General features: G+C 39.6%; 1 long non-coding RNA gene across 1 annotated transcript; it reads left to right on the top strand.

Annotated features, from left to right (window-relative positions):
- Positions 1–10,247: 10,247 nt before the first annotated feature.
- On the top strand, positions 10,248–21,979 carry LOC140707791 (uncharacterized). The gene is made up of 3 exons (XR_013536855.1): positions 10,248–16,525; positions 20,502–20,624; positions 21,902–21,979. It is a non-coding gene; the product is annotated as an uncharacterized LOC140707791 (long non-coding RNA).
- Positions 21,980–22,767: the final 788 nt, after the last annotated feature.

The following is a 22,767-nucleotide window of genomic DNA, read 5'->3' as shown; positions in this document are numbered from 1 at the left end:
TGTGTCTCAGTGCCATGTCAAGGGAACATAGGACGATAACATAGAAACCATTTTTTCCTTGCTGTTCTCAAAGGTACTGGAGAAGAAGTACTTCAAAGTGAAAAACCAAATTAATATTGTGGAACTTTGGGAAAGGAAGTTGCTCTCCAGTTCTTTTCTGAACTTCACGATCCTTCATTAAAATGTACTTAATAATGTAGAATGATGAATTCTTTTCATCTTTATGTTAACCACAGTAAACTTGAAAAGAGAACTATCCTTATTAAAGCTTGTTAAAGCAAAAATAATTTATAGCAACCGCAGTGGTGCTGTGGATGCACCATTTCTGTGGAATGAACGTTGAGACAGACCTCTTGTGGTTCTTGCTAGCCACAGAGTTCAAGAGAGGCTAATGTATAGCTTTCCCTTTTTTTTCAGGGAGACAATGGGAATGGGGAGGAAAGAGATTTCTTTTAAACGGCTCATGTGAGAAACACAGGAAAAGCACACTCAAAACCTGGTAATCATTGACTTTTGCTTCCAGAGCACAAAATGAGTGCAAATATTTCCTATCTCTGTTTCGTTTTTTTAAAGAAAACTTGCAATAAATAATAAACAGTCCCAAAGCAAAATGGTATACAAGATACAGAGCAAGGAGGGAAAAAAAAGTCAGATATTTCATTATCTTTGCAATTATTCATCTAATGTACATGACGCTGTCCAAGAATCCATGTTTTCTTTGTTGTTTGTGGTTTGATTGATTGATTTGCTTGCTTTTCTACCATGACTGAGTGAAAGCATTATGCTTCACACATCTAAAAAGGTGTGGTTGACTGTTCAAAGCATAGCTTTAGTGCAACTGCAGCACCTTTGATGCACTGCGCTCCTAGGTGAGGGTGAAATGTCTGTTTTCGCATCTGGACTTAACAGCATCCTTTCCCACAAGCTGCTTCCACTTGCTTCTAAAAAATGCATTCATGTCTGATCCCATAAGCCAGCCCATAAAGTATGTCAACTTCTGAGCCATGAATGCTTTAAACAATAACGAAGCTTCTGCTTCATCATTTTGATATATTTTTCTTCAGAGATTAAGGATCACTGGTAGATTGATGAAAACACTGCGACTGGAATCTGATTTTAGAAAAGGAACGAATGAACGTAGAGTTATAATGACTGGGGAAAGAGGCTGGTAATACCTTACAGAGTAGCCTCCTATGGTTGGATTCAGCTAGCCAGAGGTCAACAACTTACCTTAATTACATCCAACCTTCCCTCAGGTTCCTACTTCTGAGCCCATTTTTTGTTCCAGACTCCTTGGCATTCCATTATTGCTTCATTTGTATAAGCTGAAGCCTTGGTTATATTTTATAAGATGGTTTCCATGCTAAGACGTTTAGTCTGGGATTTTCTACATACATACAGTTTGACAGAAAAGGACTTTTTGAAAAGAATTTCAGAAGAGAACATTTCAGAGGAAGTCTCCTGGGTGAGCCTCTGAAGTCTTCTGCTTAACTTGCTAATGAGGTGACAGAGGAGTCTGTTTTAATGTCCTGGCTTTCATGGTAGAGTCATCTTCGTGGCAGCCTCCTCTCCAGCTTGCTACATTTCAGTTGAAGCCCAGGAAAGGAGACTTTCCCCCTAGACTGCACAAGAACAAACACTCCAAACCAATGTGATGAAATCTAAGATCCAAGGCATCAGTGCTAACAGCACATGTTGATTCTGCCAAGAAAAAGATGAGACTGTGTCATATCTTGAACAGAACATGCCAGACATAGTAGTAATAGAACAATGAAAGGTCTGCATCATTGACATTGCAATTGCAGGGGATGCCAAAGTTGAAAATAAAGAATAGGACAAACTAACAAAGTACAGAAACTACATGTTTCTGTTTGGGAGGTAATCTTTATAGTTATTTTAATCAAGCCTTTTAAGCAGCGTAGTATTTGGAACACTTTCTCTACCAAGACTTGTTTAATAGGCAAGATTTCGGTGTACAGGTTGGGATCTTGGTCTTTTTACCCCCCCCCCCCACGTTATTTATTAATCCTCTTTCACTTTATGGTGTTTAACATATTGTAAACGATATAGTAATTTCACAATTATTTTTGCTGTTAACTTTATGGAATTCTTAATATACCACCTTCCAGATTGTCTTATAAATAATCTTGTTTTCTTTATAGCTGTTTTGTGTAAAAGACATATTCTACTGATTGGGTGCCACATGATTCGTTCTAACGTGACAGTTAACATTTTTTTAGCTATTTCCAAGAATATCCAGACCCATACTGGGTTTTCTACTAAAGAGGAATGAATGCTTACTGCATCTTTTTTCCCCTCCATTGAATCTGTGCTTGCTATAGATGATTAAAACCACACATGACAAAAGTATGTCTACAATACAGCTGCTGTTCTTTGTTTGTTCACAATCACAATAGGAGAGGCTGAGGTATGTGAGAAGATTCAGGAGCCACCTTGTTTCCATAAAATGTAAAGGGGAAGCATTGCTTATCTTTCATCTGCTGAGGTGTGCAACATATTTTAGGGCATGCTGTCATGCATGCAGAATCCCTGTGGTGCAAAATGGTACATAGATGTCTGTACATGGCAGGTGTCAGCCAATAAAAAGGGAGAAAGGTATTTTTTTTCTGCCACATGGTTTGTTAGTAATCATCTCAACGCAATGAAGAGAGACCAACTGCTAGAGTTTTATTGAGTTGTATGCTATCTATCTATCTATCTATCTATCTATCTATCTATCTATCTATCTATCTATCTATCTATCTATCTATCTATCTATCTATCTATCTATCTATCTATCTATCTATGTCCGTCCGTCCGTCCGTCCGTCCGTCTGTTTACTTCACCAATATATTATGGTAAATATGAGTGATCTACAGCAAAGAGGACAGGAGTTTTGGAAGAATTAAAAGTCTAATGGAAATTAAAAGGGTATGAGATTTGGTCCACTTATTGCTTAAGGAGGGTTCTTAGCTGAAGGTCGTAAAGATTTACTGTGCCCTCCCAGAGTTAGATTGTAAAATAACTTTGAAAAAGGATATTTTCACAAGATTTCTATCCAGATTGATATTTTATATTGAATTTAATGAATGTAGTCTTGATATAATCCAAAATTAAGAGTTGGTAATATCTTTACTGGACCAAAAACAGGACTGCTTTCAAGTCCAGGAGAATCCTTCTTGGGGCATTGAGGGGATGGGTGAGATATTGAGAAGTCTAAAATCTCCTGGTCAGATGTTGCATGATCAGTATCTGGGTCAAAATAATGCCCCAAGATGGAGACTACAAACTTGTTGGATCAGACTGAAGTATTAGTCTTGACCTCTGATAATGAAGGATCTCTTGTCTCTCCCGATCATTGTGGGCAAAGGGTTGTTCATCACCAAGTGCATTATCCTGCAGCATATCGCTTCTGTCTAGCTAAAAGCAGAAGCACACTGGGACATGGGAAGGAGACATTAGACAGAATTGAAACCAGTGTTTCAGTTGTGTAAAATGTTTCCCTTGCTTAGCAATCTGTGCATGAACTTTTCACAGCCTTTAGTGCAACATGATTACTGATCCTGTTGTATATATAACAAGAACATGAGAGGTTAGCAAGAAGGGTTTGGATTCAGACATAGTGGGAACAAACCCCCACTGCTGCTGCAAGAAAAGGTCAAGGGGGGGGGGGGAGAAAGGCAATTTTCATCAGTTTTCCCTTTTTCCTAATTGTTCCAGAAAATCTGGTCACAGAGGATTAAGGAAACCTTCAGAAAAGTATACAGTAGAAGTAAGCATAGGAAAGTTGGTCGGGAATTAGTGAAAACAACTTCTTTTCCATTTTGCCCAGAGGAGCTTCCCTTGAATCAAAGCCCTTTCATAGATGGAGGACACTTCTTTGCTTGTAGAAGAGCAAGACAGGAACCAAGTCAAGATATTATTTGCTGGTGTTTCAAGTACTGTATACTCTGTTCTCCTTATTAGAAGCTAAGAACAGCTTGCATGTAGTCTCCAAGGAAGCAGCTTGTAGGGCCAGTCCTGTTGGGGCAGCAATAGAAACCTTCTGGTTTACCCCACTTTTCAGTGGACTTCAAGGAAGTGCTGGCCAGCTCTGATCCCAGAACTGCATTTTGCATAAATATTGAGATTATTCCCCTCCACTATCACAGTGTTATGCTTTCACACCTCGGTTATATTTCATCAGATTTTCCCCCCAGCTCATTTATAAGATGGGTAAGGATTCCCTGTGTGGTGTAGTGGATAGAGTGACAGACTATGACTCATGGAAACTCACTGGGGGAGTGGAGCTGATAAAACCACTCCATAAAATATCTCACTTAACTTGAAACCACTATTAAGAGCGCTGTAAGTTGGTTCTGACTTGACGGCACAGAACAACAACAATATAACATGGAAAGTTCAGTGGTTTAGGCATCTGGCTGCAGAGCCAGAGTTTGGGAGTTCGATTCCCCACTGTGTCTCCAGTGAGTAGAGCCAGCCTGTGTGGCCTTGGGTAATCTGCACATCCCAGGGTGCCTTCAGAAGAAGTGGAACCCCCCCCCCAAAAGGTCACTATAAGTCAGAATTGAATTGATGGAACATGAAGAAAAAGGGTTGAAAACCTGGTGTCCTCTAGAGTAGTGGTCCCCAACCTTGGGCCTCCAAATGTTCTTGCACTACAACTCCCAGAAGCTTTCACCACCACCTCTGCTGGCCAGGATTTCTGGGAGTTGAAATCCAAGAACATCTGGAGGCCCAAGGTTGGGGACCACTGCTCTAGAGGTTCTGGATTGTGTGACTATTTACTGACTGGTCCATATAGCAGTTGCAAACGAAGACCACCAGATTTACAATAATGAATGGTAGTTTTAATTGTACCCCAAAAGAAGAAGTGTGGAACCTGAAAATAAGTCAGGATGAAGTGATGCCTCTCTTGCTATCTAAACAAGAGACTATTGTGAAATTAGAATGTAATTCTGGTAAGGCTAAGTGTGAATTTTGTTTTGTTCATTTTTTGATAATAATTTTTCAAAATTCACACGTATCTTCTTACCTTCCATAGAAAGAACCTTGAAATAGAAATATTGAGATATAGGACAGAGCAAAAAAATGTGATAGCAATTGATCCAGACATAAATCTCTGAGGGCTGAGCTCTTAAATGCTGACTTTGAATCCTTTTGTAATCAGCTATGTTTGTCATGCTGAATTGGGACTGTTTGCATTTTTCCACTTATGGGTCATCTTTAATACTACATGGTGGGCAAGTACAACATGCTCCTCTCCATCCTTGAAGTAGATGCCACTATTGAATTTGATCAGTGCAGATACTCAGAATTTCATTTTCAAAATTTTCTAGTCCTTTCATAAATTTAGCAGAAAGAAGCTGTGATTTTTTTTAAAAAATCAGTATTGGAGAAGATCTTATACATTTATAGATCCCACACTTTTGTATTCTTACTTTATTTGGAACAAAAATGGTGATGTATTGGGCTAGGCTTTTTGGTTCAGTTCAGTGGGCTGGAGCAGCTGGCTGTGTACTTCAGAGGCTCGGAGTTTAAATTCCCACTGTGCCTCTTGGCACAACGGCCAGCCAAAATCACTGAGCCTGGAGAGTGCATGACGGGTGGGGTAGTGTGACACCTGTCGAATGTTGGAGAAGCTGTGTATGCTAAGAAAAATATAATACACAATTTTTACATTGCAGAATGTAGCATACAAAATATATATGACTTTCCATATGGATGAAAATGTACATTAATTTTCATGTTGATTTTGGCATGAATCAAATTAGTAGGCTTGACAAGAGTAGATCCTTTAAGTGAATGTGATTTACGTAAGTGTTTACTCACCATTCAGTATTGCTTCAGTGGGTCTGTTTTAACTACACACTGGATTTAGCCTTTGAAAATGCAAACATCATGGAAAGCTGTCCATTCTTCGCAATAGGTATAAAAGCCATGGGCAATTCTTTTTCCTCACCAAGAAGACCATTAAAAAAAAAACCAACCAAAAAAACCCCTATTGGATGTCTCACAGTTGAAGAAGCTTAATAAAACCGCAGCATAATGGAAATTCCCAGAATTAGAAGTTGGTTCCAAAGCCAATTGTGGGTAAATAAAGATGGAAATTATTTTCCATGCTTCAGACAGCAGAGTCATCAACAGGAACACAAGCACCTGGGTTATAAACTTGGGTGCTGTAACCATGCGGACATATGTATATGCAGCAAAGGATGTAAGGAAGACATCCTAAAAATAAGTCATAACTGTAGTAATGCTTGTGCTATGAACCACATTTGAAGGGAAACAGACATCACTAAACTGGGGCTGTTTTATTTAATCCATCAGGAATTTTCAGAGAGAGTTCAGAGAGTTTCCTTTTCTGTTTACTTATGAGCCTGACAACCTTAATGGCTGAAGATCTGAGATAGTTGTTGTTTGTGATTAGTGGCCTGACAGAGCGGATGGGAATCACTTCTTATTACTCTGCTTTTGGATGTGTCATCTGCATTTGATCTCCATGCTCGGTTCTTGATCCGGGAAGCACTAAACCCTATATAGTTGTTGGGAATCTGCACGGCAGGCTGATAGAGTGGATCAAGTTCAGAGGAGGGCAACAAGAATGTTCAGGGGACAGAAAACCAAGTGCTGTGAAGAAAGACGGAAAGAACTGGGCACGTTTAGCCTTAGAAAAAAGGAGACTGTAGGGAAATATGATAGTATTTTTCAAGTATTTGAAGGATTGTCATACAAAGGAGGGGCAGGAGCTGTTTTTAATCATCCCAGAGTGCAGGACACGCAACAATGGACTCAAGTTCCAGGAAGCCAGATTTCATTTGACTATCAAGAAAAACTTCTTAATTGTTAGAACAGTCTGACAATAGAACCAATTATGTTTGCAGGTGGTGAGTGCTGCAGTGCTGAAGGCATTCAAGAAAATTATACAACAATTTATCAGATATAATTTGATTTGGATTCCTGCATTGAGCAGGGGTTTGGACTCCATTAGTCTATGATTCTATGAGTCCTTCAGCAGGATGAATGATCTAAGTGTTCTTTTCTGTAATATCGATGTGCAATGTATTCTCCAGCTTTCAGCTCTGGTGGGCGGGGCTCTGTCTCTTTACCAACTTTGCCCTTGTATACATGCACAACTCCATTCCCCCCCACAGAGTTCCATCGTGACCAGAATCTAACATGATCGCTGCATGCAGGAGGAAGACAGCTGCGCACAAGGAGGCAGAGGCATGCGCATGTGCACATACACAGCTTAGAGGGAATCTTGTCCTTTTGTGAAAGGTGACTTTCTGAAGCAGGAAAGTTTGCTTATTCCATGAGGGGTCTCCACATGATCAGGCAAGCATTTCTGTATCACATTGAGAATACTCACAAATAAGGAAACTTCTCTTCTTCATATTTATTTATTACACTTATATCCCGCCTTTCCACTAAAACATAATGGTCAATCTACCATATTTTTCTGTGTATAAGACACCCCATTGGGACTTAGCAAGCAAAGGGGGAAAGCAGGGATCAAAGCCATCCTGCAGCGCTTTGATCCCTGCTTCCCTTTTGCTAAGGCTAAGCAAGCCGCCCAGAGACCTCTGGGTAGAGTAGCATATAAATTAAATAAATAAATAAATAAAATAAGTGGAGGGGAAATCAGGGATCATAGCCCTGCAGGATCACTTTGATCCCTGCTTTCCCCTCCACTTGTTTTTGTTCTCTTCTCAGCTTACTTCCCTGTATAAGACGACCCTCAATTTTTAGTCTAAAGATTTTAGACAAAAGTATAGTCTTATACAAGGAAAAATATGGTAGTTTATAAATTGATTAGTAGACTAAAAATGATAAGAGCACATTTAGCAAAAAATAAATAAATCATGAAGTTATACAAATCAACTCCAGTGTGAAACTATTAAGGTCTACTTTTAAAACAAGTTATGGATATAGTAAAAAAAAAACACACACAGCAGGGCAGTCTAAAAAGAGGTGTTTTGATCCCTTCTTAAAATTAGTCAGCATGGAGACAGCTTGCAGCTCTGAAGGCATTGTGTTCCACAGTCTCGGAGTTGCACAGGAGAGGGCCCTTTTCCACATCCTTGCTAGCTGGCAGAGATGTTGGCAAGTCTTTGGTGGTGCTGTGGGCTAAACCGCAGAAGCCTGTGCTCCAGGGTCAGAAGACCAGCAGTCATAAGATCGAATCCACGCAACGGAGTGAGCTCCCGTCGCTTTGTCCCAGCTCCTCGTCAACCTAGCAGTTCAAAAGCATGCAAATGTGAGTAGATAAATAGGTACCATCTCGGTGGGAAGGTAAAACGGCATTCCCTAGTCACGCTGGCCACGTGAGTCATTAAAAAAACCTGGGTCAAGTTGAGTCACTGGTGTGACCTAAGTTCAACTTGACAGTGAGTCCCACTAATGGACTCTCCATCTCTGTTAGCTGGGCCCCTGAAACTTTTGGTATTTTTTAAAGGGTCACTGCAGAAAATCCTAATGTTGGATAGGCTCCTTATGAGAAAGGTGATCCATTAGGTAGCTAAACCCCACACAGGGAGAACAACCAGAAATTTCAACAGAACAGTGTGTGTGTGTGTGTGTGTGTGTGTGTGTGTGTTTGTATGCTCATGTGTGCGTGCGTGCGCGTGCGCGCATGTGCAGGGACTAGATCATTCTCTCTCGTTGTAGGATGACTTACCCAGATTCCTAACTTGAACATTCTCTGTTCAATTGCAGTACACACCTATATTTACCTATATTCCCTTTGCAATTTTTAAAATGTTGAACACTACAAATTTGCTGACCCACAAAAAACTGAAATAGCCAAATTGGTTTTCTGAGGTTAAACCAGATGTTAAGGAGAATGTGTATTCCCTGCAACTGGCCTGTTTTCTCCTCTGTAGTGGGTGTTCTCAAAGATATGTTCCTCAGCAATTAGACTTGCAATGTCTGACTTTCAAAGAGCAATCAGATTAAAGTGCTAAAACAAAGCATGCAAAATGCAAGATATGTAAGTAGAAGAACAACATGGTATGATAATCAAAGGTCTTCATGGTGTCAAAGTCCCTACCCTACTGTCTGTCCAGAAATAAATTTATGTGTCAAGTAGGACAATAATAATCATACACACTACTTCCATTTTTTAGGTTCTAATATTCAGGAATGTTCAGCAGAATCATACAGTAGACCGTTTGGCGATTGTACTAGCTGAAATTGAACAAGTCTGAGTTCAAGGTTAAAGATGTTGCCCTTTCCCCCTAAACTAGTTTCCTTCCTAGAAGAACAGTAGAATATGTTGTCTCAATGCCAATCTACTTGGCTTTTTTGTTTGAACTGGAGCCATCCTGTCCTTTGGTACCAGAATGTTTAGCGACTTTATATCTTGTTTCCTTTAAGTATGTAGGAGCATTAAAATACCATGTATCTATTAAACTGGCATTTCAGGAAAAGTTAGGTCAAGGCTTTTGAATGATATGCTACTGGAGATGGATGTGAAGAAGAAAAACCAGCAATACGTGATAGTTCAGGGCTAACTACAAACTATCATGAACCCACCAGAAAATGAACCAGTTTGTGGTTTGTTTGTTTTGTTTGTGCCAGAAGGGAGTCGCCTGTCTGCCCTTCCCCTGCCCCCATTGTTTCCCTATCTTTTCTTGAAGCTGCCACTGCCACCTCCACTGCTACCATCTTGAGAAGCAGCAGGCACGGCCCCTTACACGGAAGCCAGCCTACTGCCTGTGTGCATGTGCCCACCATTCACCTGACCGGTGGGCGCATGCAGAGAAGCAGCAGGTCTGGCAGGCACATGCGCACAGGCAGCAGTCCCAGCTTTGTGGCGGTCAGGCATTCTGTTTTGCTGAAGCAAAATGAAGTGCTGAGGGGAAAAAAGGTTTGGCACTTTATTTTGTTTTCGCAAAATGAGATCCCCGAACTGAACCATGAACCATCTCAGCGTGTGTGTTTTTTCTGGTCTGTGGTTCAGTTCAGGTCCATCTCCATTTGCTGCCTTTCTCCATTTGATGGAGATATTTTCCTGAATAACATGCCCTTCACTCGGAGTCTGGAGCAAAGGTTTTAATGCTTAGTCCTCCTGCGTCAAACTTATAGGTTTCCTTATCATCATAGAAGCATTTTAACAGTGTTACAAACAAACAAATATGCCAGTGTTTTCATGATGATTGTAAAATTGAATTTTATTTGTTTTCTATAAGGTTGACCAAAAGTTAAAATATTATCCTTTCTTTGATTGCATGAAGAATGGGACTCAAAATGTGTATACTTTGGTTGTTGTGGGTTTTTCGGGCTCCTTGGCTGTGTTCTGAAGGTTGTTCTTCCTAACATTTTGCCAGTCTCTGTGGCCAGCATCTTCACAGGACACGGGTCAGAACTTTTGTCTAAGCTCTGTGTATACTTTCTTTTTGAGGGGAATTTCCAAATTGTTTCCTGGAGGAGGGGAGAAATTCAAATAACAGTAAATCTCGTTTGATTAATACAATGAATCTTGTTAAAATCTGTCTGACAATAGTTTTTAAGGTTTGCAAGGATAAAGGGATACACAAATGCATAATTATATGCCATCAAATTGATTCTGGCATGATGACTGTCCCAGGATTTTCCAGGTATAAAGTGGTCAAAAGTGGTTTATCAGCTCTTCTCGTGGCGCTCTTGGGGGGCTATAGCTTGCCCAAGGCCAATCAGGTAGCAGGGCACATAACAGATATTCCAGGTGATCTTGGCTGGGATAAACCAGGAGGTACAGTGGAGAAATGGATGCCTGGTCTCTTGTTCTGCTTCCAAGCACTCCAACCTACTGAGTCATTCAGCTCACAGAATTATATATCTGTGATTAGAACAGCAATTTTTCATTGGATATAAATTAAACTCATCTTCCCATCACTGCCTCTCTTTTCCTGCAACTGAGGCATAGATTCAGATACAACAGAGGTTTAGCTTGTTGAATATATGTAAGTATTGTATTTTTCTGTGTATAAGACTATACTTTGTCTAAAATCTTTAGACTGAAAATTGAGGGTCATCTTATATACAGAAGCAAGCTAAGGAGAGAACAAAAACAAGTGGAAGGGAAATCTGGAATCAAAGTGATCCTGCAGGGCTTTGTGCTTTCCCCTTCACTTGCTAAGCCCCACTTAGATTTTTTTAAATTTTGGATTAGAAAAGTGGGGGGGCGTCTTATACATGGGGGTGTCTTATACATGGAAAAATATGGTAGTTCTTATACCTCTAGCTGAAAAGAATTTAATGGTTGCATGTGTAAGTTAATCAGAAACCAGAGCTGTTCCATGACCTTTGGTCGACACTCCATAACTATCTAGTTCTGATAAGCCACGAGAAATTTAAAAATTGTTTTGTACTGAAGCCAGAAATAAAAAAAGGCCACTACCAAGATGAATAGCTTCAGCTTCTCACAAAGATCTAATATCTCATTTGTTACTTTTTCTATTGACCAAAAGTTCTCAAGAGATTTTTCTTTTATTGCGGTGAGTAATTCTTGCTTCTGCTAGGCCAGCAAGAATGGAGAAGGCTTTTATGTAGACCCATATTTTTACTGAGGGGAGAAATTTCAATGCATTGGACATAGTCCAACAGGAGGGAAACTGGAGATAGGTCTCATCAAAATCAGTGGGACTAAACAGCATAGTAAAAACTGCAATCATGTATGTACAACTGCCTGCAATTCAGCCTCATTGCACAGAGAAAGACCAACTACTTCTACATAAACATATACAAAATGTTGCTGTAAGGCTGCATTCCAACATACTCTTACATGTAGGTAAGCCTCACTGAACACAGTAATACTGAGGATATAGATACAGATGTTCTGTAAAGTTGTGATCTAATTCATGCATACCCAACTATGCCCCACTTAAGTAGAGCTAGATCCTTTAATGGGACTTCAGGCTTGGAGCCCATCTTATAAATTACTCCCACAGAGAAAAAAAGGAACAGGAAATCTGATTCCTCCCCACCCCAGTTTGGTCACTCTGGACACTCTACATGGGCGTGAAACAGAAGACACAGTCATAAACAGCCTGGTGACCAATACTGTGTCATCAGAACTGGCTGTATTATGAAGCAAAATACTGGTGTGTTGAAAATTTCTCCTGTGAGAGTTTCAACCATCCTCACTCAATTTAATAGAAAAGGTTTTCTAAATAACTTTCGCAGGGAGACATTTTTTGGGGGGAAATTTTCAAGGGAGAGGTTCAGGATTCTTAGTTTAGTTGGAGCTAGCTTCTCACACTCCAACATAATACCTTAGAATGACATTAGGTAGAGAGCACTACTGAGGGAAATAAATTGGTTTCCAGAGTGCATTGTTGCTCTTTACAGCAAATGAAGAAAAATTCTTAGGGGACATTTAATGTAAACTTTAAATTAGAGTTTAAACCACTGCTGATAGCCTGCCTCTGAGAAATTGCTGGAGAATTCCTCCATGCCATGAAGAAATGAGCTGACTGAATAACTCAGTGGTTTGGGTATCTGCTGTGGAGGTTGGGAGTTTGATTCCCCACTGGGCCTCCTGTGAGTAGAGCCAGCCTGTGTGTGGCCTTGGGCAAATTGCACAGTCTGAGGATTGCCCCCAGAAGAGGGGAATGGTAAACCACTTGTGAGTATTCTCTACCTCAAAAACCCTGAAAAGGGTTTTTGATGGCACATGGCTATTATTATTATTATGTGGAGAAGTTGGGTGAGACTTTGCTTATAATGCTTCTGCCCATTATTGTGGAGAATTCTGCAAGGCCACTTGTGCACGGAGGTAATGCAGAGTGGTCTCCTCAAGCAGCACTCTGCATTGAGTGCTGGAGTTGATGGAGCCATACATGTCATGAGACCACTTCTGTGCTCACTGTTATCCTACAGGCAGAAAAGGTTATTATCTGATTATCAAGACTTTCATCGTGGAAAGAAAATATAAATATACAACCCAATACAAAACAAGTACGTGAGGAAAATGCAGGTGAATTTGCAGAAACTCAGCAGGTTTGAGGAAATTTGCTTCCCTTGTAGAAAGCAAGGTATAAAAAAAATCCATGAAAGACTCAGCTGAAAACCCATTTGGCATTTTATCACAAAGCTTGGTGGTCTGTTCAGGAGCCTATGACAATGAACTTTTGATGGTGGTTTCTTCCCTTCTTTCTTTCTGTGGAACAAGCATATTTATTGCTGCAGAATGTTAACTACTTATAGTCGGTAGGGGGTTACTGTATGTCATCTATTAATTTATGTATTCAAAGAAAAAAAAGGATGAAAATATTTCTCTTGATGATTTCCCTTTCACTAAGAATGGATCCCATTGTTTTGATAGCAGAGTGTAACAATGCTGTTGATAATCCTGTTTTTAATCCCCTGATTCCCAGAGCCAGGTTTACTAGCAAAAGGATGGCTTTTGCCACTGGGAGTTGCACAAAATACTCAAAGGTTCACCAAATTCCACCTGACTTCTTTGTCTTTTACAGTTGACATCATGTTATTTAATGGAACATTCAATAATATCCTGCAGAAATATTTAACAGAAATTAAACTAAAATGGCTCCAGAGCCTCCTAAGAAAAGTTCAGGGAAATTACTTCTGAGCCTCCAGTGCAAAGCGTACGGAGCACAAGAAAATGAGAACCTATAATCTGTATGTTCCAGTTTAAACTAAGCAGATACGCTACGACTGATCAATGCTGATAAGATTGCCTTGCGAAGCTGTAGAAAATGACCCTCTTCTATTAGAATTCACAGGTGTTTCCCAAGGGTGAAACAAGATAACTAATAAAACAAAGGCACTGCTGCATGTATTTTATTAGGTGCTGATAAAAATTCCTTCTCTGATTTAAGGTGATACAGTATTTCATTAAATGAATAGATCTGTATGGAGAATTTCCCCACTGGCATGACTCAGAATATCGCAATGGAGTTTCAAAGCACTGAATCTGACGTAATGTTATCCACTGGTGTTTTCTCCCCACATATAACATTCTTCAAGCCTGAATGAAAATCTCTGGCTGGGATCCAAAACTCCATAGGACTCCAATAACCACATGGAGCCCAGCTCGAGCAGAAGAGGTACATTTTGCTTCAACGGTGGTGCTGATTGCTCCATGGGTGTACCATGCAAATACTTCAGCAGCTGCAGAGTCAGGGTGCCTTCATTTCCCCCATATTCTTGTACATTTTGATCCATCTACACAATCATACATAATGTTTCTCATTCAACTCTTTCTGCAGTGTCTTTATGTTGTGTTGGTGGAAAGAGATCTGATCTGCCACTGTCATGGTACCTGATAAAGCTTTTGGTAGAGTACACTGATGTAAGAATGCTGGTCAAAAGATATGGAGTAATACCATTTGTGTGTAATGGAGAGCTTGAAGGAGGACTGGCAATCTTCATGTCTCTAGTTGACAGTTGGGGAAAGGACTGAGAAAGGAGACCCAGGTTGAACCTAAGAGCAAGGTAGCCTCAGGAGACATGTTCTGCTGCCAGTCAAGGATTTGTAGATTATTTTGTGAGGAGTCCTATGTTGCCTTTGTGCAGAATAGTGATCTATTTGGCCTTGTCTCTAATCTGTTCTTATTTTTTCATTAGGCTTAACTCTCTCCCAGTCTAAGTTGTTGAATAAGATCAGTTTATTTGTATTTAACTCAGTGGACAAAATCCTGTTTTATAAGTTTATGCTCATTTGCCATGAGTTTTTATTGCTTATACAAATTTCCTATTCCATCCTCTCCCCAGGTACTGAGGTTCCTTCAGGATCCATTTTGACACAGAGAAGCCTTTTGGAGTCTGTGGATTTGTCTGAAAATCACCTCTGGCAATCCTGCCAGTGGACAGGATATAAATTATAAGCTGCTTCTGTGACCACAGAAAATCGAAGGGCATCATATTGGCCATGATGAACCCCACAGAACTTTAAAATCCTATATTTTTGATAGGAAGTGCTTAATAATATGTTTACCTGTCCCACTAAAATCGAAGAGATTTAGAACTGCTTAATTTGCTGAAGAATTGCCATTGTGTCTTCTTTGTGTTCATTATCTAGAGCAGCTAAACTTGTACACATTTTGAGAGATAATTGTATAGTACAATCTCTCTCTAATGTATAAAGGACTGAGAAGTCACATGGGAGGAAAGGTCCTGGAGTGTAGCCTGCCTATATTAAAGTTATTTAGCTATAGAGTAATTGCTGTCATTATGTGTGGTTTTATTGACTGCATGTGCACTTGTAGGTGAACAGGTACTGGCCAGTTTACATACTTATAATCTTGTATCTGCATAACCCATAACACTAGCAAAACAAAACAGAAGGAAAGGATCAGGTTGAATGGACAGGAAATACAGTATGTATGGCTTAAACCCAACATAATGTCAGCAGGGTGAAAAGCCTGCTAGTGCAGTTGCACTGAATTATGCTATTGCACCAGCAACTGTGCAAATACTTTCAAACCTCTTGCACAATTTTATATTAACAATGAAAATGTGCAAGTGGCAGCACAACAGGTTTTACACTGCAGCCATATCATTAGGTCCAGGCCACACACACACATGCACCCACAAAGTTGAAATAAACTCTATTACTACTTGAGAGACATCTGACCAAGGGTCACAGATTTTGATTCAACTGTTGAAGAGTTATGTAAAACCTTGTTTATTTTTTCCATTTTACTTACCCTCTGTGTGTTGTTATGACATCATTCCCCATAAAGGTAGAAATGGATTATCAAGCACACAAAACAATGAGTTTATATGCAATCTCGTGAATATCCCATGAGCAGAGGGAACAAGACATAATTTGGAGCTGGAGCCTAGAGTGATTTATGACTGTCATTGTCTTATAGTTCAGATACTTTCCATATGTTACTGTAGAAACTCCCTTATGTACAATATGCAGAAAACATATGCAATAAATTATGGCTCTTTAATTCTTTCTCCCCCTTGAATATGTTTTGGTTTAAAAATGACAGTGTCTTTGTTTATCTGATCTATTGTGTCCAGCCAATTTTTATTTTTTATTTTTTTAAAAGAGGGGACTCAAACTTGAAAAGAAGTTTTCCAGAAGACAATAGCCTCTTTTGCTTTGGCAGCATTTGGAAATAAAGCAAGGTGTGCTTAAGATGCTAAAACGTCCTATTGCTTTGAATTTATGGCTTAACTTCTGTATCACACTTAGCTTGCTTTATTCACAGAATGTTATGTATCACAACAGAAAATCCTGAAGGTGGCTCACCTCTTGCCGTCAAGGGAAAAATACAGGCATTGTTCCTTTCTCTACCCACTCCAGCTGTTGCAGATTATATTTCTATCTTTTATTATTTAACAGGAATAATTTGAAGATGAAAACGGCTCTCTTACGGAAGCGGCATAACTGGAACCATTTCAACATCTGAAGTACTATCGTACCCAATTTGATTTACTGTTCCATGAAAAAACATTACGATATTAGAGAGAATCTTTGATATCTTGACCCCCCCATCCACTGAAAGAACATTTTAATATACGAAAGAACATTTATGAACCAAATAAATCAGCGTCTTTCAAAGTAAGTCAACCTCAAAGTGTCTACAAAGAAGACCCAGTTAAGTAACCCATATGGAATGAGTTATGATATGTCATCTTTTATGCTGTTGATTGTCCAGTCACAGATTTTGTCCTCCAGACTGGTTCCAGGATAAAAACAAATATACAGAAATATCCAGTGCTTCTGGCTCATAATTGGAATATTCAGAGCTAGTTACCTATAATTAATTGCTTTTTCCTGGAATATTACTATATTACATCACAATTCTAACTGATCAAGGGATAACACCACTCCTTAGGGGTGTAGTATAATTGTAACTTTTAAACTGGTTTTTAATCTTTTGGCATAAAACTCATTCATAAAACTTTTGTTTTGATGAATGGATTTTGGTTTGAATCAGAGGCAATGCTCATAGGTAAAGAAAACCCACGGATGGCAATAGAAATTCTTTTGGGATCAAACACTATCGCTTAAAATTCTCAACTTCAGTTTTCAAGCATAAATATAGCAGCCTGGAACATTTCTCCCCCAAAAACCACACACAGAGAGTAGTACCATAAATATTGAAAAATAAATATTCATGATTCAGCAGTAGTTCTATGCTAGATCTGATCAATTTCTCAAACATTCTTTTGAAAAACAGAATATAAAACAAAACAAAAAACCACAAAAACAAATAGCGAGCTTTCAATGATAAATCATTTTCTTCGAGGCTGTGCATCAAGTTCTTGTGGGCAGTTCCAAACTTATGTGTTCTTTTTAATGTCCCAAATTTACATGGCTGATGGTGTAGAGACGCGATAAGGTGGAAGCAGCTGAAGCATGCATGTTGGTTTCAAGTTTTTTTTTTTCAGCTAGCAATTTTGAATTTATTGTGCATCTCTTAAAACAGAGGACAGTCACGGGCCATCAACCCCTGCCTCCTTTTCTGCCTTTTTGAAACTCAAAGAGTATCTCTTTAGATGTGGGAGGGAAGATTACCCCATTAACATGGCCTGCCTCTAACCAGAGTTGGGAATAAGAATTTAGTTAAACCACCAGAACAGTCAATTTAAGACAAATTAAAGCCAAATAAATAGTTTTACCTGGTGAATGCTCTCTTTATTTATTTATTTATTTATTTTATTGGACTTATATACCGCCCCATAGCGCTACAAGCACTCTCCGGGCGGTTTACAATTTTAATTATAAAGGCTACACATTGCCCCCCCAGCAAGCTGGGTACTCATTTTACCGACCTCGGAAGGATGGAAGGCTGAGTCAACCTTGAGCCGGCTACCTGGGATTTGAACCCCAGGTCGTGAGCACAGTTTTAGCTGCAGTACAGCGTTTTAACCACTTTAGCATTCAGTACTGCTTGTTTGATGTCAAGAGTCCATGATGTCCAAAAACTTACATCTGTAGAAAAATAGAAATTTCTTCTGCAGGAAATCCACCCCTTTTATAAAGCCTTGATAATAAGGCTGCAACTTGAAGAATTTCCAGAATTCTAGACTTAAATGGAGTACATTCAAATGTTTGTAAGTTCTAGGGGTAAAATAGAACCAGCAACCCTGGAGGCTAAAACCTAGGATTTAAAGTATTTGTATACAAAGAACATCAAGCTCCTTTACTCATAATCTAAAAAGACATGAAACGAAAGGAAGAAAGGGGAATGAAGAAAAAAAGGAATATGTCTCTGGAGATATTGGGTAGGAATGTTTTGGTGAATAGCCTAGTATTCTGAAATATTGCTCAGTTAGTTGGACATCATAGCCTCTAAGATTTTTAGGAATGACAGACAACTGATTGTCTAGCTATATTGGGAGACACATTCTGACCAACAGGCCCACGCTTGGAATTTGAAACCTATATTACTTACTTGAGTTTATAGCCCTAATTTTTAAACATATTTAAAAAAAGGAATCTGGCATAGGCATTTCACCATTATTTTTGTTGAGGGTTTTTTTTTGCACCATCTAAAGCCCTGTGGTGCTCAGCTTTATAAAGATTCATATGGAGTCAAAAGCTAATTTCTGTTGGTACTTTTTAGTGACCTAATAAAGATATCACCCGCCCATGACTTTGGATTACGATTTTTAAATAGTTCAGCATTCTTCTGCTGAGCTTCCTCTGGCTTTTCAGGTAGCAGAGAGATTGGTAGAAGTTTAAAAGGCAGAGGAGTTGTGTAAGCTGAGAACATAAAGCAATATAAAGTTACATGATTGCATCCCACCCTATTACTAGAAACAAGGCAGCTATTCATGCATTTATAAACCTGTATTTTGGGGTTGGGGAGTGTGGTTTCATGGCCAAATGATGGTCACACCCATATTATTAGGTAGTGAGATTGTCGTTTCAGACAATATATTCCAGATGTCATGAAACGGCAGCAAAATGGTTGATTGTTAATTTTGGTGTCCTATTCCTCCCCCACCACCCCAGTATATCTGGATTTATCAGTTTGGGAATGGACTAATCATCAAGACCACACATTCCCTTTACCATATACTTAGCTTAACACTTAGTAATGATGAAAATGAGCACTTTCATTCTTATAGGCCAGAATCCTGGTGTGTTTGTGTAATGTAAATTTAAATTTGGCCAAGCAATTCTACTGGAACAGCAGGCTATCTGCATTCTTCTGTCAAGACAGACAAACAAACAAACAAACAAATGCATGGTCAGCTGTGTGCCTGGCCCTATGAAAGATAGCAAGCAACAATTGCCATTACCCAAACAGTTTTTTTCTAAGAGATTTGTGCCAAATATGCCATATATGCTGTGACATGTTTCACCAGACTTGTCACTATTGCATGTTAGTGCAGTTAATTCATGTACATGTAAGGATGAGTCACTGGAGACCAAAATCATCCACACTCTTGTATTTCTGATCACCATGTACAGCTGTGAAGCTGGACAGTAAAGAAAGCTTAAAGGGGGGGAAATTTGATTCATTTGAAATGTGATGCTGGAGGAGAGCTTTGTGGATAGCCTGGACTGCCAGGAAGATGAACAAGTGGGTCCTAGAGCAAATCAAGCCTGAACAATCTTTGGAGGCAAAAATGATAAAACCGAGGCTGTCCTACTTTGGGCACATCACGAGAAGGCAAGATTCTTTGGAAGAGACAATAATGCTGGCAAAGGTGGAAGGCGCTAGGAAAAGAAAAAGACCAAATATGAGATGGACTGACCAGGAAGCTGCAGGCTTGAGTTTCCAAGAGCTGAGCAGGGCTATGGAAGATAAAACATTTTGGAGATCATTCATTCATGGGGTCACCATGAGTTGGAGGAAATTTGACAAAATATAAAAACACCAACAAAGTTAATACAACTAATTGTGTTATGTTTGTGTGTGTTCTTATTTGCATGTTCTGTGAGCATTACCTGAAGGAGGATTTCTGTCACTTTTAAAGCCCATGAGAAGAGTTCCCTTTTGCAAGTGTTTCCATTCTTACTTCCAGCAGGTGGCACTTAAGAACTTCTAATAGAAGCCTAGGGCTATCAAATGCTAGTTGTTCAGAAGCTGTATTCATGTGATGGCTGTGGGGTTTACTGAAATACAGTAAAACACCCGAAGTGCCAAAGCTAGAGAAACCACACCATTTTGATAATAAGACCTTCCTGTTCAAATTGTCCCAATAGTTAGTGAGCTTTCCCTTACAGTGTGTTACATTACTCTAGTTGCCCACAAGCTTATCAGCAACACGCCAAATGGAAAACAATTATGTGGATTTCTTTCCTCCATTACAAATAGTCAGTCTTGTTTTATTGTTTATTCCCCAGTGTTTACTCTGTTTAACTTTAAATAAAGTTAAATTTGACTTGTAAAGGAAGAAAATTGCGCCAAACACAAAAACAGCATTTTGGTGCCTTAGGTAGCAAGCAACCTGCTCAAAGGCCATTGTGCATCCAATTACACAACAGGAGTCTATGGTAATATAACCCAGAAATCTAAGCACTGTTTATTATCTCATTACTATGCCTTGTAACAATTGTCCTCTGTTTAATTGGTTAGAGCAGCGATGGTCATGGAACAGACTCACAGATCTTGGGGGACTACAACTCCCATGAACTCCAGCTAACATAACCAATGTTGCAGACTGCATTTGGAAGGCTGTATCTCACTCATCCTTGGTTTGTAAGTAGAACTGAGAGTCTTCTTTGCTAGTGGGGAAAGCAAATGTAACTGAATCGCTGTTGGTCATTGGCCATATTTGCTAGGGCTAATGAAATTGTAGCACTAAACATATGAAGGACACCACATCAAATAAACCTGGCTTACACCAGCAGCTTTATTCCTGGTACAAGTAATAATAATTTCCTGATGCTCCTCAAGGTTTTCTAGATACAATGTGCCCGAGATATGATTTACCAGTGCTTTCTTCTGGGAACGGTCTGGGACTGTACTGCTTGCCTAAGGCCACACAGGGTGGCTTCCCCCCCCCCCCGGAAAAACAGTGGAGAGTTGTACTCCAGGCTCCTGACTCTTGCCTGCCAAGTGTTCCTGCTCACTGAGCTACCCAGCCAGTCAAATGTCTCCATAATCTACATTAAATCTCTGACACTAAACATGTTTATTCAGAAATAAAAGTTACCCTTCTTTCAATAACATTTGAACTGAAAATAGGTATGTTTAGGAATGCACCTATGGATCATGGCTGAAATTGTGTTGCAAAGCATTGTAAGTTGTATTAGAGTACGCCCGTTGAATCAGTGGGAATTTAAGGAGTCAACTCTTCCATAAATTCAGTTGATTCAAATGGGTCGAATCTAACCATGACTTACTTTAAGCCCATTTGCATCAATGGAATTTATAGGGGAGGTAACTTACCAAATGCACACTGATGAAGTGGGCTTACACTAGTTTGACTTATTATGCTAAGCAACAGGATTTCCGCCTATGACTTTGTCACAGTGCTGGTCCAAAACATTTTGCTTTCAGAGGCAGAAGAGCAAATGCACCTCTATCCTGCTCAATCAAGATAAACAGTAAGTGGGATAAATTATTTTGACACATTAGGTAGAATACCCAACTAGGCAGTGCTGTAGGAATCCCTGGCCCACCTCCACCCCAGAGTGGGCAACTGCTGGAGGAGGCAGAGAAGGGAAGTCTGTGCTCCTGCCAGGACTGAAAGATTATGCACCGGGAAGGGAACAAGCAGCGCATGCCAGCTGTTGAGTGGGGAAGCCGGTGTGTGTGTGTTTGTGTGTGTGTGTGTGTGTGTGTTTGTTTGTAGGGAACACATGAAGTGCTTTGTGCCCATCTCGAATGGATCCATTCACTTCTTTAGATGTTGGAAGAAGTAAATGTATCTCAGGAAAATGCACAATGAAATATTACAGTCAGTCTTTAAGATGGCACAATATTTTTGGGTTTTGATTCATTTATTATTTTTCCTTGACCTGCTTGCACAGACAGACTCCACTGCTTCTTTGAAAACCCCAACTAACATTTGCTCACCTTTTCATGACAACCCTTTCATGCTCAAGGTAAGTGCCTCACTCTGTCTAATGGCAGGGCCAACTTTATTTATACCATGTCTAATAGTAAGGCCAATTTTCATCTCAGTTCAGCTTATTGCACCAACAGTAGTAGCATGCCTTCTAGCTCAGGGCATTCTGGAGCCATAAACTAATCACATGTTTTTAGTAATTCTTTTTATTGAAATCAAAGGTAGAGGTTAGAAAAGTTACCTTTTTTGGACTACAGTGCCCAGAATCTAAGAGCCTCATCCTCAAATTTTGCTCAAATATAACATCATGACTGATGCCAAAAGTGTGCCGGTGTTCACACCAGTAGTTCCAGTAATCTCTATTACTCTAATCTCAATTTCACATCTAAAACATGCAAATTAAAAACAACAGCGCTTCCAATTCAATATATTTTCAGATGCAACATCTAAACTAAATATTCATAGGCATTTAGCTGAAGAATTCTCTTAAAATGCTGAGGTAGTAACAACTTGAAAGGAAGTAGATACTTATCTGGCCAGATGCAAGAGTCCCAAGGGGCAACTTCTTCCAGAAAGGAGCCAATGCCCCCATCAATGGATTTTGCCCCTTTCACCTTCATGGATTATTTTACTCCCTGCTGCTTCCTAAAGTGAAATTGCCTCTGGAGGCTGACCTGCCTGTAATGCCTTTTAAATCACATCCAGTGATAGAAGGAGAGAGGAGCGAAACTAAGGTTCTGACCCTGATTCAGAAAGATCAACTTCGTTTTTATTATATCGCAGCTGAAGCAGTACAAGTGCATTAGTTTCTGGTCCCCCCCCCCTTAT

The sequence above is a fragment of the Pogona vitticeps genome, chromosome 5 (assembly GCF_051106095.1).
Source record: "Pogona vitticeps strain Pit_001003342236 chromosome 5, PviZW2.1, whole genome shotgun sequence".
Lineage (NCBI taxonomy): Eukaryota > Metazoa > Chordata > Lepidosauria > Squamata > Agamidae > Pogona > Pogona vitticeps.
This window is presented reverse-complemented; position numbering and strand designations above follow the sequence as displayed.